Source organism: Mirounga leonina, unplaced genomic scaffold (genome assembly GCF_011800145.1).
Source record: "Mirounga leonina isolate KUSES-001 unplaced genomic scaffold, KU_Mleo_1.0 Mir_173, whole genome shotgun sequence".
Classification (NCBI taxonomy): Eukaryota; Metazoa; Chordata; class Mammalia; order Carnivora; family Phocidae; genus Mirounga; species Mirounga leonina.
In genome coordinates, this window is record NW_023270447.1 from 16,834,331 (window position 1) to 16,849,928 (window position 15,598).

General features: G+C 40.7%; 1 non-coding gene across 1 annotated transcript; it reads left to right on the forward strand.

Annotated features, from left to right (window-relative positions):
- Positions 1 to 4,309: 4,309 nt before the first annotated feature.
- On the forward strand, positions 4,310 to 4,416 carry LOC118020539. Its single transcript, XR_004681946.1, has one exon. It is a non-coding gene; the product is annotated as a U6 spliceosomal RNA (small nuclear RNA).
- Positions 4,417 to 15,598: the final 11,182 nt, after the last annotated feature.

Below are 15,598 nucleotides of genomic sequence, written 5' to 3' on the forward strand. Positions count from 1 at the left end.
CCTCAGACCTTCTTTTACCAAAAGCACTCCCCTTAGGTTTCTTGCATAAGGAATTTACTTTTTTAAAGCCTATTTTTTTTGTCTCTTTTTTCTCCTGGGAGCTTTATGGTTTCAGATCTTACATTTAAGTCTTTAATCCATTTTGAGTTTTTGTTTTATTTTAATTCCAGTATAGATAACAGTGTTATATTAGTTTCAGGTGTACAATATAGTGATTCAACTATTCTATAGATCATTCAGTGCTCCTCAAATTAAGTGTACTCTTAATCCTCTTCACCTGTTTTACCCATCCCCCTCCCCTCCCCCTCTGGTAACCATCAGTTTGTTCTCTATAATTAAGAGTTGGTTTTTTGGTTTGTCTCTTTTTTTTTTCCCCCTTTGTTCACTTGTTTTGTTTCTTCAAATCTACATATGAGGGAAATCATATGGTACTTGTCTTTCTCTGACTTCACAACATTATACTCTCTAGCTCCATCCACATTGTTGCAAATGGCAAGATCTCATTCTTTTTATGGCATGAATAATATGCCAAAGATGTGGTATATATATATACCACATCTTTGTGCATTCATCGAACAGTGGACACTCAGGCTGCTGCCACATCTTGGCTATTGTAGATATGCTGCTATAAACATAGGGGTGCATGTATCCCTTTGGATTAGCATTTTTGTATTTTGGGGGTAAATACCTAGTAGTGCCGTTGCTGGGTCATAGGGTAATTCTATTTTTACGTTTTTGAGGAAACTCCATACTGTTTCCACAGTGACCATACCAGTTTGCATTCCCACCAACAGTGCAAAAGTATCTCTTTTTCTCCATATCCTTGCCAACACCTGTTGTTTCTTATGTTGATTTTAGCCATTCTGACAGGTGCAAGGTGATATCTCATTGTAGTTTCAATCTGCATTCCCCTGATGATGAGCATCTATCTTTTCATGTGTCTGTTGGCCATCTGTATGTCTTTGGAGAAATGTCTGTTCACTTCTGCCCATTTTTTTAACTATTTGGTTTCTTGGCATTGAGTTTGGTTAGTTCTTTATATATTTTGGATACTAACCCTTTATCAGATATTTCATTTGCAAATATCTTCTACCACTCTGTAGGCTGTCTTTTAGTTTTATTGATTGTTTCCTTTGCTGTGAAGAAGCTTTTTATTTTGATGTCCTGATCATTTATTTTTTCTTTTATTTCCCTTGCCTTAGGAGACATATCTAGAAAAATGTTGATACAGCTGATGTCAGAGAAATTATTGCCTGTGCTCTGCTCTAAGATTTTTATGGTTTCAGGTCTCATACTTAGGCCTTTAATCCATTTTGAGTTTATTTTTGTGTATAGTGTTAAAAGGGGCCCAGTTTCATTCTTGTGCATGTAGCTGTCCAGTTTTCCCAATACCGTTTGTTGAAGAGACTGTCTTTTTCCCATTGCATATACTTGCCTCTTTTGTCAAAGATTAATTGACCATGTAATTGTGAGTTTATTTCTGGGCTCTCTATTCTGTTCCATTGATCTGTGTATCTATTTTTGTGCCAGTACCATACTGTTTTGATTACTACAGCTTTGTAGTATAACTTGAAATCTGAAATAGTGATACCTCGCACTTTGTTTTTCTTTTTCAATGTTGCTTTGGCGATTCAAGGCCTTTTGTGGTTCCATACAAATTTTAGGATTGTTTGTGAAAATTGCTTTTGGTTCTTTGATAGGGATTATATTAAATGAGAAGATTTCTTTGGGTAGTATGGACATTTTAACAATATTTGTTCTTTCAGTCCATGAGCATGTAATGTTTTTCCATTTCTTTGTGTCTTCCTCAATTTCTTTCATAAGTGTTTTATAGTTTTCAGAGTACAGATCCTTTACCTCTTTGGTTAGGTTTATTCCTAGGTATCTTATGGGTTTTGGTGCAGTTGTAAATGGGATCAATTCCTTGATTTCTCTTTTTTTCTGCCTCATTGTTAATGTATAGAAATGCAACTATACATTGCATTTCTATAGTGCATTGATTTTATATCCTGTGCATTGATTTTTATATCCTGCCACGTTGCTGAATTCCTGTATGAGTTCTAGCAATTTTGGGGTGAAGTCTTTGGGGTTTTCTACATAGAGTATCATGTCATCTGCAAAGAGTGAGAATTTGATGATAACTATGCTGATTCGGATGCCTTTTATTTCTTTTTGTTGTCTGATTGCTGAGGCTAGGACTTCTAGTACTATGTTGAACAACAGTGGTGAGAGTGGACATCTCTGCTGTGTTCCTGACCTTAGGGGAAAAGCTCTCAGTTTTTCCCCACTGAGAATGATATTCACTGTGGGTTTTTTGGTATATGGCTTTTATGATATTGAGGTGTGTTCCTTCTATTCGTAAACTACAGAGCTTTAATCAAGAAAGGATGCTGTATTTTGTCAAATACTTTTTCTGCATCTATTGAGAGGATCATATAGTTCTTGTCCTTTCTTTTATTAATGTAGTATACCACATTGATTTGAGGATGTTGAACCACCCTTGCAGCCCAGGAATAAAACCCACTTGGTCGTGGTGAATAATCCTTTTAATGTACTGTTGGATCCTATTAGCTAGTATCTTGGTGAGAATTTTTACATCCATGTTCATCAGGGATATTGGTCTGTAATTCTCCTTTCTTTTAGGGCCCCTGTCTGGTTTTCGGATCAAGGTAATGCTGGCCTCATAGAAAGAGTTTGGAAGTTTTCCTTCCATTTCTATTGTTTGAAACAGGTTCAGAAGAATAGGCATTAATTCTTCTTTAAATGTTTGGTAGAATTCCCCTAGAAGGCCATCCAGCCCTGGACTCTTGTTTGTTGGGAGATTTTTGATTACTGACTCAATTTCTTTGCTGGTTATGGGTCTGTTCAGGTTTTCTATTTCTTCCTGTTTCAGTTTTGGTGGTTTATATGTTTCTGGGAATGCATCCATTTCTTCCAGATTGCCTAAATTGTTGGCATATACTTGCTTTATAATATTCTCTTATAATTGTATTTCTTCAGTGTTGGTTGTGGTCTCTCCTCTTTCATTCATGATTTTATTTATTTGGGTTGTTTCTCTTTTCTTTTTGATAAGTCTGGCTAGGGGTTTATAGATCTTATTAATTCTTTCAAGGAACAAGCTCCTGGTTTCGTTGATCTGTTCTCTTCTTTTGATTTCTGTATCATTGCTATCTGCTCTAATCTCTATTTCTCTTCTCCTGCTGGATTTAGGCCTTATTTGCTGTTCTTTTTCCAGCTCCTTTAGGTGTAAGGTTAGGTTATGTATTTGAGACTTTGCTTGTTTCTTGAGAAAGGCGTGTATTGCTATGTACTTCCCTCTCAAGACCACCTTTGCTGTATCCCAAAGGTTCTGAACTGTTGTGTTTTCATTTCATTTGTTTCCATGTATTTTTAAAAATTCTTCTTTAATTTTCTGATTGATCCATTCATTTTTTAGTAGGATGCTCTTTAATCTCCATGTATTTGTGTTCCTTCGAATTTTCTCTTGTGATTGAGTTCAAGTTTTAAAGCATTATGGTCTGAAAATATGCATGGTTAATCTCAGTCTTTTGATACTGGTTGAGATCTGATTTGTGACCCAGTATGTGATCTATTCTGGAGAATGTTCCATGTGCACTCAAGAAGAATGTGTATTCTGTTGCTTTAGGATGGAATGTTCTGAATATATCTGTGAAGTCCATCTGGTCCTGTGTGTCATTCAAAGCCCTTGTTCCCTTGTTGATCTTCTGCTTAGATGTCCTGTCCATTGTTGTGAGTGGGGTGTTAAAGTCCCCTACTATTATTGTACTATTATCAATAAGTTCCTTTATGTTTGTTGTTAATTGTTTTATATATTTTGGTGCTCCCAAGTTAGGGGCATAAATATTTACAATTGTTAGATCTTCTTGTTGAATAGACATTTTAATTATGATATATTGTCCATCTTCATTTCTTATTTCAGTCTTTGGTTTAAAATCTAGTTTGTCTGGGGGTACCTTGGTGGCTCAGTCTGTAAAACGTCTGCCTTCAGCTCAGGTCATGATCCCAGGGTCCTGGGATCGAGCCCCGCATCGGGCTTCCTGCTCAGCGGGAAGCCTGCTTCTCCCTCTCCCACTCCCTCTGCTTGTGTTTGCTCTCTTGCTGTCTCTCTCTGTCTCTCAAATAAATAAATAAAATCTTTAAAAATAAAAAATAAAAAAAATAAAATCTAGTTGGTCTGATAGAAGGATTGCTACTCCAGTTTTCTTTTGATGTCCATTAGCATGATAAATGGTTCTCCACCCCCTCACTTTCTATTTGGAGATGTCTTTGGGTCTAAAATGAATCTCTTGTGCTCACTTTGGTAGCACATATACTAAAATTGGAACAACACAGAGAAGATTAGCATGGCCCCTGCTCAAGGATGACATGCAAATTTGTGAAGTGTTCCATATTTTTATTACAGCAAAAAAAATAAATAAAATAAAATGAATCTCTTGCAGACAGCATATTGATGTTGTAGACAGCATATTGATGGGTCCTGTTTTTTTTTTTATCCAATCTGATACCCAGTGTCTTTTGGTTGGAGCATTTAGTCCAGTTACATTCAGAGTAAGTATTGAAAGATAAGAATTTAGAGCCATTGTATTACCTGTCAAGTCACTGTTTCTGTAGATTGTCTCTGTTCCTGTCTGGTCTTTGATACTTTTGGGCTCTCTCTTTGTTCAAAGGATCCCCTTTAATATTTCTTGCAGGGCTGGTTTATTGTTCACAAATTCCTTTAGTTTTTGTTTGTCCTGGAAACTTTTTCTCTCTCCTATTCTGAATGACGGCCTTGCTGGATAAAGTATTCTTGGCTGCATATTTTTCCCATTTAGCACATTGCATATATCATGCCAATCCTTTCTGGCCTGCCAGGTCTCTGTGAACAGGTCTGTTGCCAGCCTTATGTTTCTACCCCTATAGGTTAAGGACCTCTTGTACCAAGCTGCTTTCAGGATTTTCTCTTTATCTCTGAAATTTGCAAGCTTCACTATTATATGTTGAGGTGTTGACCTATTTTTATTGATTCTGAGGGGGGTTCTCTGTGCCTCCTGCACTTGAACGCCTGTTTCCTTCCCCAGATTAGGGAAGTTATCAGCTATAACTTATTCAAATAAACCTTCTGCCCCTTTCTCTCTCTTCATCATCTGGAACCCTTATTTTGCTTTATGGTATCACTGATTTCTAGAAGTCTCCCTACATGATCCAATAGTTGTTTTTCTCATCTTCCCTATTCTCCATTATTTTGTCTTCTATATTACTCACTCACTCTTCAGCCTCATTTATTTTAGCTGTTAGAACCTCCATTTTTTTTTTTATGGCATCTCAGTGACAGCATTTTTAATTTCAGCCTGATTAGATTTTAGTTCTTTTATTTCTACAGTAAAGGATTCTCTAGTGTCTTCTATGCTTTTTTTTAAAGCCCAGCTAGTATCTTTTTTTTTTTTTTAAAGATTTTATTTATTTATTTGACAGAGACAGAGACAGCGAGAGCAGGAACACAAGCAGGGGGAGTGGGAGAGGGAGAAGCAGGCTTCCTGCTGAGCCGGGAGCCCGATGTGGGACTCGATCCCAGGACACTGGGATCATGACCTGAGCCGAAGGCAGTCGCTTAACCAACTGAGCCACCCAGGCGCCCCCAGCTAGTATCTTTATACTTGTTTTGAATTCTAGTTCCAATGTCTTATCTCCATATTGGTTAAATCCCTGGCAGGGAGTACTTCCTCCTGTTCTTTCTTTTGGGGTGAGTTTCTTTGTCTTGTCATTATGTCCAGAAAAGAATAGAAGAAAGAGAGAGAAAGGACAAAAATAATAACAAGACAAGCCAGAAGAAAAAAGAAACAAAACAAAATAAAAATTCAAACAAGTAAAACAGAAGAAAACGATAAAATTGATCCTGTGTGTATTTTGGTCTGTTTGTTAAAAAAAAACTAGATCCCAAAATAGGAAAGAAAGATGTATATATACACACACACAAATACAATAAAACACAATGAAAGGAAACCAAAAATAAAAAATATGTATAATGTATATATAAAAATAAAAATTAAAAGAGAATTTAAAAAGAATTGAGGGACACCTGGGTGGCTCAGTCAGTTGGGCATCTGCCTTTAGCTTGGGTCATGATCCCAGGGTCCTGGGATCAAGTCCTTCATCAGTCTCCTTGCTCAGCGGGGAGTCTGCTGCTCCCTTTCTCACTCCATCTGTGCTCTCTCTCCCTCTCTCTCTCAAATAAATAAATAAAATCTTTTAAAAAATAAGAAAATAGCTGAAAAAAAAAATAAAACTGAAAGATTAAAGAATTAAAAAAAGAAAACCACAAATGCTATATACTGTTTTCCCCAAGAGCTGAAGGTGTGCAGCCCTCTATGATCAGAAACTTGGTCTGAGCAAGCTGTTCTTGCTGGTTCTGGGGGAGAGGCCTGTTGCTCTGATTCTCAGGTGCCTTTGCACTTGTGAAGATGCGCCGCCCTTGCCAGGGGGCTGGGCTCAGTGTAGCGGCTCCAGATTGCATTATGTGGCACTATTTTGTTCCCTGAAGGTTTTCAGCACTGAAGGGGGGATGAAAATGGCGGCGCCCTCCTCTCTAGCCCTGGAACTGAAAGTTCACATCCCCCACTCTTCAGTGAGTTCTCACAGAAAATCAGTCACTTTTGTCTCCTTGGTTTCTGGCCGATCTCTGTGTTCACCCAGTCTGTGACCTATCCTTTTTTATTTCAGGCACATGACCCAGTTTCAAGTCTCCAAATTTTACCGACTCATGCGGCACAGGAAGAGGGAGAGGGAGAGGGGAAGGGAGAGGGGTCTCACCGTGCTCTTCCTTTTGCTGGACCCGTGCCTGCGGAGAGGTTGCCTGACTGTTCAGGGGTTCCCAGTTTATGGCAACACTGAGCAGGAAGCCAGCACCTAGACTTGCTGGTTTCAGCTGGCTTCCCTGCTCTGATGCTTGGGAACTCTGCCGCACTCAGGCACCCCCATCCTTTTTGTGACCCCAGGGATCCTGAGACCAGGCTGTCCCACCTGGGATTCTGCCCTGCTTCGCCACCTGAGCACCTTTAAGCCAGGGACTTCCCCCATCATAACAGACTTCTAAAAGTTCTGATTTTGTGCTCTGCTGTGTATTACTTTGCAGTAGCTTCCTTAAGCAGGCTCCCTCCCCATGTGGTATTCTCAGGTATATCGCCCCGGATTCATGTCTCCACACCTCCTGTCTTCCAAAAAGTGGTCACTTTTCTATTTGTAGAATTGCAGCATTTCTTAGATCTCTGATTGACTTCGCAGGTGTTCAGAATGATTTGATAACTAGCTGAATTCCAGGGACTGTACTAACTTAGGGTCCCCTACTCCTCTACCATCTTAACTCCTCCCCCTATTAGATCTTCTTGTTGAATAGTCCCCATTGTTGTGAGATAGTGTCATTCTTCATCTCTTGTTACATTCTTTGGTTTAAAATCGAGTTTGATATAAGCATGGCTACTCTGGCTTTCTTTTGATGTCCATTTACATGATAAATGTTTCTCTATCCCCTCACTTTCAATCTGCAGGTGTCTTTAGGTCTAAAATGAGTCTCTTGTAGGCAGTATCTAGATGGGCCTTTTTTTTTTTTTTTAAAGATTTTATTTACTTATTTGACAGAGAGAGACATAGCGAGAGCAGGAACACAAGCAGGGGGAGTGGGAGAGGGAGAAGCAGGCTTCCCGCTGAGCAGGGAGCCCGATGTGGGACTCGATCCCAGGACCCTGGGATCACGACCCGAGCCGAAGGCAGATGCCCAATGACTGAGCCACCCAGGCGCCCCTAGATGGGCCTTTTTTTTTTAAATACATTCTGACACCTTATGTCATTTGATTGGAGCATTTAGTCCATTTACATTCAGAGTAATTATTGGTAGATATGAATTTAGTGCCATTTTATTACTTGTTTTGTCATTGTATCCAGAGATTTTCCCTGTTCTTTTCTTGTCTTTGTCAATTTTGGTCTTTACTTTCCTCTCAAAGAGTCCCCTTTAATATTTCTTGCAGGGCTGGTTTAGTGGTCATGAACTCCTTCAGTTTTTGTTTTTCTGGGAAACTCTTTGTCTCTCCTTCTATTCTGAATGAAAGTCTTGAGGGATAGAGTATTCTTGGCCACAGATTTTTTTCCATTCAGTACATTGACTATATCATGCCATTGCCTTCTGGCTTGCCAAAAGTTTCTGTGGAGAGATAGCAGTTGACCTGCTATTGTTGATTTTGATGGGAGTTCTCTGTGCCTCCTGATTTGGATGTCTGTTCCTTCCCCCAATTAAGGAAGTTTTCAGCTATAATTTCCTCAAATAAACCTTCTGCCCCCTTTTCCTGCTCTTCTTCTGGAACTCCTATGAATACGAATGTTACTATGTTTGATGGTGTCACTGAGTTCCCTAAGTCTACTTTTGTGATCCAAATTGTTCTTTTTTTCAGCTTCATTATTTTCCATAATTCTATCTTCTAAGCATATTCCTGAAGCACATTCCTGTCCTTCTCCCATCCTTGTAGTCATTACATCTTTTTTTTTTTTTTTTTGGTATTTTACTGGACTGATGTACATTTCACCATTTCTGAAAACGTAAAGTTAACATAGGACTAAGAATATAGAATAAGAAAGGGGGAGAAGCCATCCACAAATCTGAGTAAACCAGAAAGGTATGTAAAACATTAGGTTGGAATCGAGGGAAAAACCTGTTCGGAGGTGAAGGGAAGTCCTTGGTTTCTAACAAAAATCTCCTAAAGGCTCTGGTAATACAAGGGTCAGTTTATGGAAAAACTCCGAATTGCACAAAACACCATTAGGCAGGAGAAATGGGCAGGATAGAAGGACGTGGGCTGTGGGGGCAGCCGGTCTGCAGCAGGGATGGCTGGGCTGGAGGCTGAGGCTCAGGCCCAGGCCCTGTAGGTAGGAACAGGCTGGAAGACCAGAGGCATGTTCGTGCATTCACCCAAAGCTCAGCCTTTCCAGCTGATCTCTAGGATGCTAATGCTTTCCTCAGACAAGAGTCATTACATCCTTGTAGTCATTACATCCCGTTGGTTTTGAATTGTAGTTACTGCATTTTTCATTTTGGCCTGATTATTTATCCTTTTTAATCTCTGTAGTAAGGGTTTTGCATGCTTTTCTGCAGCCCAGTTAGTATCGTTATGGTCATTGTTTTAAATATTACTTATATCTGTTTCAATTAGATCCCTGGTTGTGACATTTTCTTTTTCTTTTGCGTTCTTTCTTTTGGGATGAATTCCTCCATCTTGGCATTTTGTCCGGGTCTCTGTCTTCTTGTTAGGAAGAATGTATGTTAGGAAAGCCTGTTACGTGTCCCACTCCTGAGAGTAATGGCTTTATGAAGAAGAGATCATGCACAGTCCAGGGCCTGGCACTTCAGGAAGTGTCTCTGTGCATAAATGCTGTGTGCCCTCTGCGGCTGTGTTTTGGCTGCTCTGTCCCTCAGGTCAGTGGTCTGTAGAGTTTCTTCCAGCCTGCGGTGGGGAGTGTTCGGACCTTGGCCAGAGTGTGGCAAGTTTTAACTAGGTGTGCTCTGACCTGCTTGTTAAATGAGACCTGATGGTATTTCCATTAGAGCTGAAGCTTTGTAGAGTTCTGTGGTCAGTAGACATGGTGTGGGGTTTGTGCTGGTCTTCTGGGGGCGGGGCCTGCTGCGCTGGTCCGCACACACACTTGCCCTAGAAAGGCAGCACCTGCGGGGCGCAGGGGCACGGTCATGGGGTAAGCAGGTTAGGCAGCCAGTGTTGGTGCTCGGCTGCTTCCTCAAGTTGGTTTATGCCGAGGGGCAGGAGACGGAAAGGCGCCAGCCTGCTCTGTGGAGGAGAGTGCATGTCTGCTGCTCTCAGGGAAGCAGGTTTTTTGTTTTTGTTTTTTTTAAGATTTTATTTATTTATTTGACAGAGCACACAGCAGAGGGAGCAGCAGGTAGAGGGAGAAGCAGACTCCCCAGGGGGCAGGGAGCCCGAGGCGGGGCTCGGTCCCAGGACCCTGAGCTCATGACCTGAGCCGAAGGCAGACGCTCAACCATCTGAGCCACCCAGGTGCCCCTGGGGAGCGATTAATGTCCCCTCGTGCGTCACAGGCAGTTTTCAGGTCACGGATTTCACACGGTGTCTGGGTTGCCTGCCTGCCTGGCGCGGCACCGAACACCCTGGGCTCTACCTCAGCCAGGCCTGCTGACTTCTAAAATTCCAAACTTCGGGGACCTGGTGTGGTGGGGACTTTAGTCCTCTGGGAAAGGGTTTCAGCATGCTGGAACTGCCGCAGGTTTGACCCCGGAGGGCTGTCTCGCCAGAGCGCAGGGGCCTGGGATTGGGAGCAAGCCGGCTGAAGAGCCAGCCTCCTGGTTAGGGGCCCTCAGCAGGTGTGTCTACACCTATGACAACGAGCAGGGAAGGGAAATGGTGCCCGCTGCTTTTTGGTCTCCAGAGAGGCAGTGCCATCTCTCACAGATGTGTTCCAAAACGTAGTTTCTCCCCGTGCCCCGTAGGTGACCCTCAGATTGTGCAGTCCGCCCTGAGGTGGTTTGCTGGCCTCCACTCCAGCAGGGGGACTGTGTCCTCCGGTCTCTATCCCAGCCAAGCCCAGGGCCCTCTCAAACTCCTTCTTGAGCCCCCCTGGTTGCAAACCCCACAAAATTCAGCCCCTCTCATTTTCTCAGCCAGTGGCTTCGGGGAAGTGTTCTCCTTGAGCATTCCCCTGTGCACTCCCCCCTCTCTCTTGCCTTTGTCCATGACCAGGGCTCCCTCCCCTCTGCAGCACCCACAATCAGTTTCTCCCCCAAACACATCCCTTGAAGTGGCCTCTTCTCTCCCTCTAGTTGTGCGGTTCGTTCTATCAGTCCTCAGGTTGACTTCTTGAGTATTCAGAATGATTTGATGGTATTTGAGGGCTGGGGCAAGCCCAGGGCCCTCCTACTATGCCACTATCTTAGCTCTGGAACTCTTTCCCTTTTTAGTAGGTTGTTTATGAATAACTGTCACTCTGTAATGTACTCTTTCCATTTTCTTAATGGTAACTTTGAGATAAGTTTCAAATTTTGATCAAGTCCGGTTTATTAACTTTTTCTTTTATAATTAGTGCCATTTTGGATCCTAAGAAATCTCTACCTACTCCATGGTCATAAAGTTACTCTCTTATGTTTCTTCTAAAATCTTTATAGTTTTAGTTTTTACATTTTACATTAGTCACCCTGACTTAATTTTAAGATATATGAGGTAGAGAGTGAGGCTCCTCTTTTCCCTCCTTAGATTTCTTTTATCAGGATGAGGATATTTCCTGTATCCCTTAATTTGTTAAGTCTTTATCATATATGGGTTTTGCATTTTGTTAAAAGCCTTTTCTGCATCTTTTGATACAATTGTGGTTTTTACCTCCTTTATTTCTCTTATTCTGACTTTTTTTTTTTTTAATATCAAGCCAAGCCAGACTTATGGGCTTAAGAGTCATTGGTAATTATGTAACCTTTTTATATCTCTGGATTTTGCTTGCTAATATTTTGTTGAGAATTTCTGTGTCTGTGTCAGAGGTTGACAAACTTTTTCTGTTGAAAGTCTAAATAGTAAATATTTTAGACTTTGTGGCCATATAATCTTTGTGACAACTATTCAGTTCTGCTGCTATAATGCAAAAGCAGTCATAGACAATATAGAATCAAACTTTATTTTTTTAAAGATTTTATTTTATTTGAGAGAAAGAGAGAGAATGCAATTGGGGTGAGGGATAGAGGGAGAGAGAGAATCTCAAGCAGACTCCACACCAAGTACAGAGCCCCATGGGGGGCTTGGTCTCATGACCTTGAGATCATGACCTCAACTGAAATCAAGAGTCCGTGGCTTAACCTATTGAGCAACGCAGGCACCCTTCAAACTTTATTTTCAAAAACAGGGACAGGAGTGCCACATTTGGCTTGAGGTTTTCTGACCTACAGTGGATGTTCACAAGGATATCTTCTTTTCATGTACTATTCTTGTTAAACTTTGGTATCATTGTTACAGTGGCCTCATAAAGTAATCTGGGAATTTTCCCCTCCACCATTCTCAGAGTTTCAGGTGTTCTTTTTTTTTTTTTTTATTTGACAGAGAGAGACACAGCGAGAGAGGGAACACAAGCAGGGGGAGTGGGAGAGGGAGAAGCAGGCTTCCCGTTGAGCAGGGAGCCCGACGCAGGGCTCGATCCCAGGACCCTGGGATCATGACCGGAGCCGAAGGCAGACGCTTAACGACTGAGCCACCCAGGCGCCCTCAGGTGTTCTTAATATTCCCCAATTATATTTAAAAATGTCTGTAGGATCTCTTGTCATAGCCAGCCCCTCTTTCATTCTAATTATTGGTTATTTGTATTCTCTCTCTTGGTCAACCTTCCTAGATCAGATAATTTGATTAATATTTTTAATGAACCAACTTTTAACTGTATTAATTTTCTCTATTGTTTTCTGTATCACTGATTTTTGTTCATTTTTCCCCCTTTCTATTTACTTTAGGTTTATTTTGTTCTTTTTCTCTTCTAGCTTCTTTTTTTTTTTTTTTTAAAGATTTTATTTATTTGACAGAGACACCAGCTAGAGAGGGAACACAAGCAGGGGGAGTGGGAGAGGCAGAAGCAGACTTCCTGCAGAGCAGGGAGCCCAATGTGGGGCTCGATCCCAGGACCCTGGGATCATGACCTGAGCCAAAGGCAGATGCTTAATGACTGAGCCACCCAGGCGCCCCTTCCCTTGTAGCTTCTTAAGGTGGAAATTTAGACCACTGATTTTAAACCTTTTTTCTTTATAGATTATTTATAAATTAATTACAAAGGTCATAAATTTCCCTCTACTGCTTTAGCTGTATCTCACACATTTTTACTTTTGTGTCTTTATTACCAATTAAAGATAATATCTAAATTCCCTTTTTATACATTCTTTGACCCAAAGGTTATGTGCACAATTAATTTCCAAATATTTTTCTAGGTTTTCTAGATATGTTGTTATTGAAATTTAAGGATACTGTGGTCAGAGATCATACTCTGTAGAATTTCAGTCTTTGGAAGTTTATTGAGACCTAAACTGTGGCCCAGCATATGAGCTATCAATATTCCATGTACACTTGAAAGGGATGTGTATTTTGCAGTTGCTAGGAGTGGCGGTCTATTTTTATTTTTTAAAAAGATTTATTTTATGTTAGAGAGCAGAGGGGCGGGCAGAGGGAGAACAACAGACCCCCCCCTGACCATGGAGCCAGATGCTCAACCAACTGAGCCACCCAGGTGACCCAGGAGTGGTATTCTTTAAATGTCAATTAAGTCAAATCAGTTGATGGTTATGTCCATATCTATATCCTTATTCTTTTTTTTTTGTCTCTTATTCTTTAAACTGCTAGGAAATGGAAGTTAAACTCCCACTATGATTGTGGATTTTTCTATTTCTCTCCTTAGTTTTTACTTTGTATTTTCTGAAGTCTGTTATTTGGTTATTTAGGAGTATGTCTTTCTACTGAAAAGGCCATTTTACCATCATGAAACATCATTCTTTATCTTTACTAATACTTGTTTTTGAAGTCTGCTTTGTCAGAAATTGCTTGCTGTTTGCCTGGTGCATCTTTTTCTATCCTTTTATTTCCAACCAGTATTGTCTTTATATGTAAAGTGTGTCTCACTGTTTCTGGTCAGAAATCAGCCTTCTTTTGATTCATTGTTCCCTATGTGAGACTTCTTTCTCTGTTGCTTTTATGATTTTCTATCTTTAGTTTTCACTACTATATGCCTAAGTATGATGCTCTTTGTATTTATCTTGCTTAGGGTTTGCTGAACTTAGAGGATCTGTAGATTATTTTTTTTTCTCACACCAAATTTGGTATATTTTCAGTCATAATTTTAAAAAACTTTTTTTTCCTGTCCCATTTTCTTGACTCACATGGTCTTGGTTGCTCTGTTCATATTTATCCAACCATTTTTCTCTGTCTTTCAGAGTTGACATTTTCTATTAATTAGTTTTCAGGTTAACTGACTTTTATTTCCATTATGCAGTTAAGGCCACACTGGGAATTCTTTATTTTAGATATAGTAACTTTTGGTTCTAGAATTTCCATTTGGTTCATTTATATTTTCTGTTTGTCTGCTGAGATTCCTACCCCTCTGTTCATTCATTGTGTACATCTTTTTTCTTTAAACCTTCAAAAGTATTTACAGTAGTTGCTTTACAGATCTTGTATGCTAATTTCAACATCTGGGTTATCTTGAGTTGGTTTCTACTGACTAACTTTTCTCTAGGTATGGGTCATAGTTTTTCTATTTCATTTTTTAAGATTTTACTTAGAAAGAGAGAGGGAGAGTGTGAGAGAGAGCAGGGGGAGAGGCAGAGGGAGAAGCAGACTCCCCACTGAGCAGGGAGCCCAAAGCGGGGCTTGATCCCGGGACTCCAGGATTATGACCTGAGCTGAAGGCAGACGCTTAACAGACTGAGCCACCCAGGTGCCCCAATTTTTCCATTTCTTAGGTGTAGTAATTTTTATTATATGCTGGACATTGTGATATATACCTAAAAATTATTCTGGATTTCTGAATTATTTTGCTTTCCTTTAAAGAACGTCAAGTTAAATTATTGGCAGATGCTGTTGATCCTCTCAGGCTTGGTTTCATCCTTTGGTAGGGTGTGTCTATTTTGGTTTTGCCTTAGTTCTATGGTATATGTTTATTCTAGGGCTTGGTCCTTATACTCAATGTGTGACCTTATGTGCCCAAGTTGTTCAACAGGTATCCTCCTCTGTGGGTAGGCTGAAACTCCAACAGTATGTACACATATGCAATTTCTGCTCTCTCCTTTCCACTCAGCCTCGTAGCAGCCACTATTCTGCAGATTTTCATCCTGTACATGTAAAGCCACCCTTTGCAGGGCCTTGAGGCAAACTCTGTGTCTTCTGTGCCTGCCCTCTGTACAAAGCTTCCTCAGCTCTGGTATTCTGCTCCACAAATTCCAGCCATCATAGCAACTCCCCACTCCATTATCTGCCTCAGCTCAGCACAAACACCACTTACTCAGGCTTCTTTCCCTGTATCAGAGTTGTAACTGGGGAAGTCCGTGCCCAGTGTGAGAGCCTGGGCAAATAGTAGGGTTAACTTGAATGTTTCCCTTCTTTTAAGGAGGATAGTCTTGTGCCGCCTGTTGTTCGATGCCTAAAAAGAACTGCCTTGCATGTTTTGTTCAGTTTTATAATTGTGTAGCACCTGAGGGCAAGACCAATACCAATAATTCTATTATGGCTGGATGTAGAAGGTTCCTACTCAAAGTCCATATTCTTCACCACATTAGTAAATTATCTCTGTGATGGGATTCCACATTATAGAAAAAAATGTTAAATGGGAATTTTTTTTTTAAGATTTACCTATTTGAGAGAGAGAGAAAGAGAGAGAGGGCATAAGTGGGGGAGTGGAGGGGCAGAGGGAGAGTCAGAGAATCTCAGACTCCCCGCTGAGCATGAATCCTGACTTGGGGCCCAATCCCATGACCCTGAGATCATGACCTGAGCCGAAATCAAGAGTTGGATGCCCAACCGAGTCACCCAGGTGCCCTGGAAATACGTTCTTAATAATGTGGAAAAATATCAAC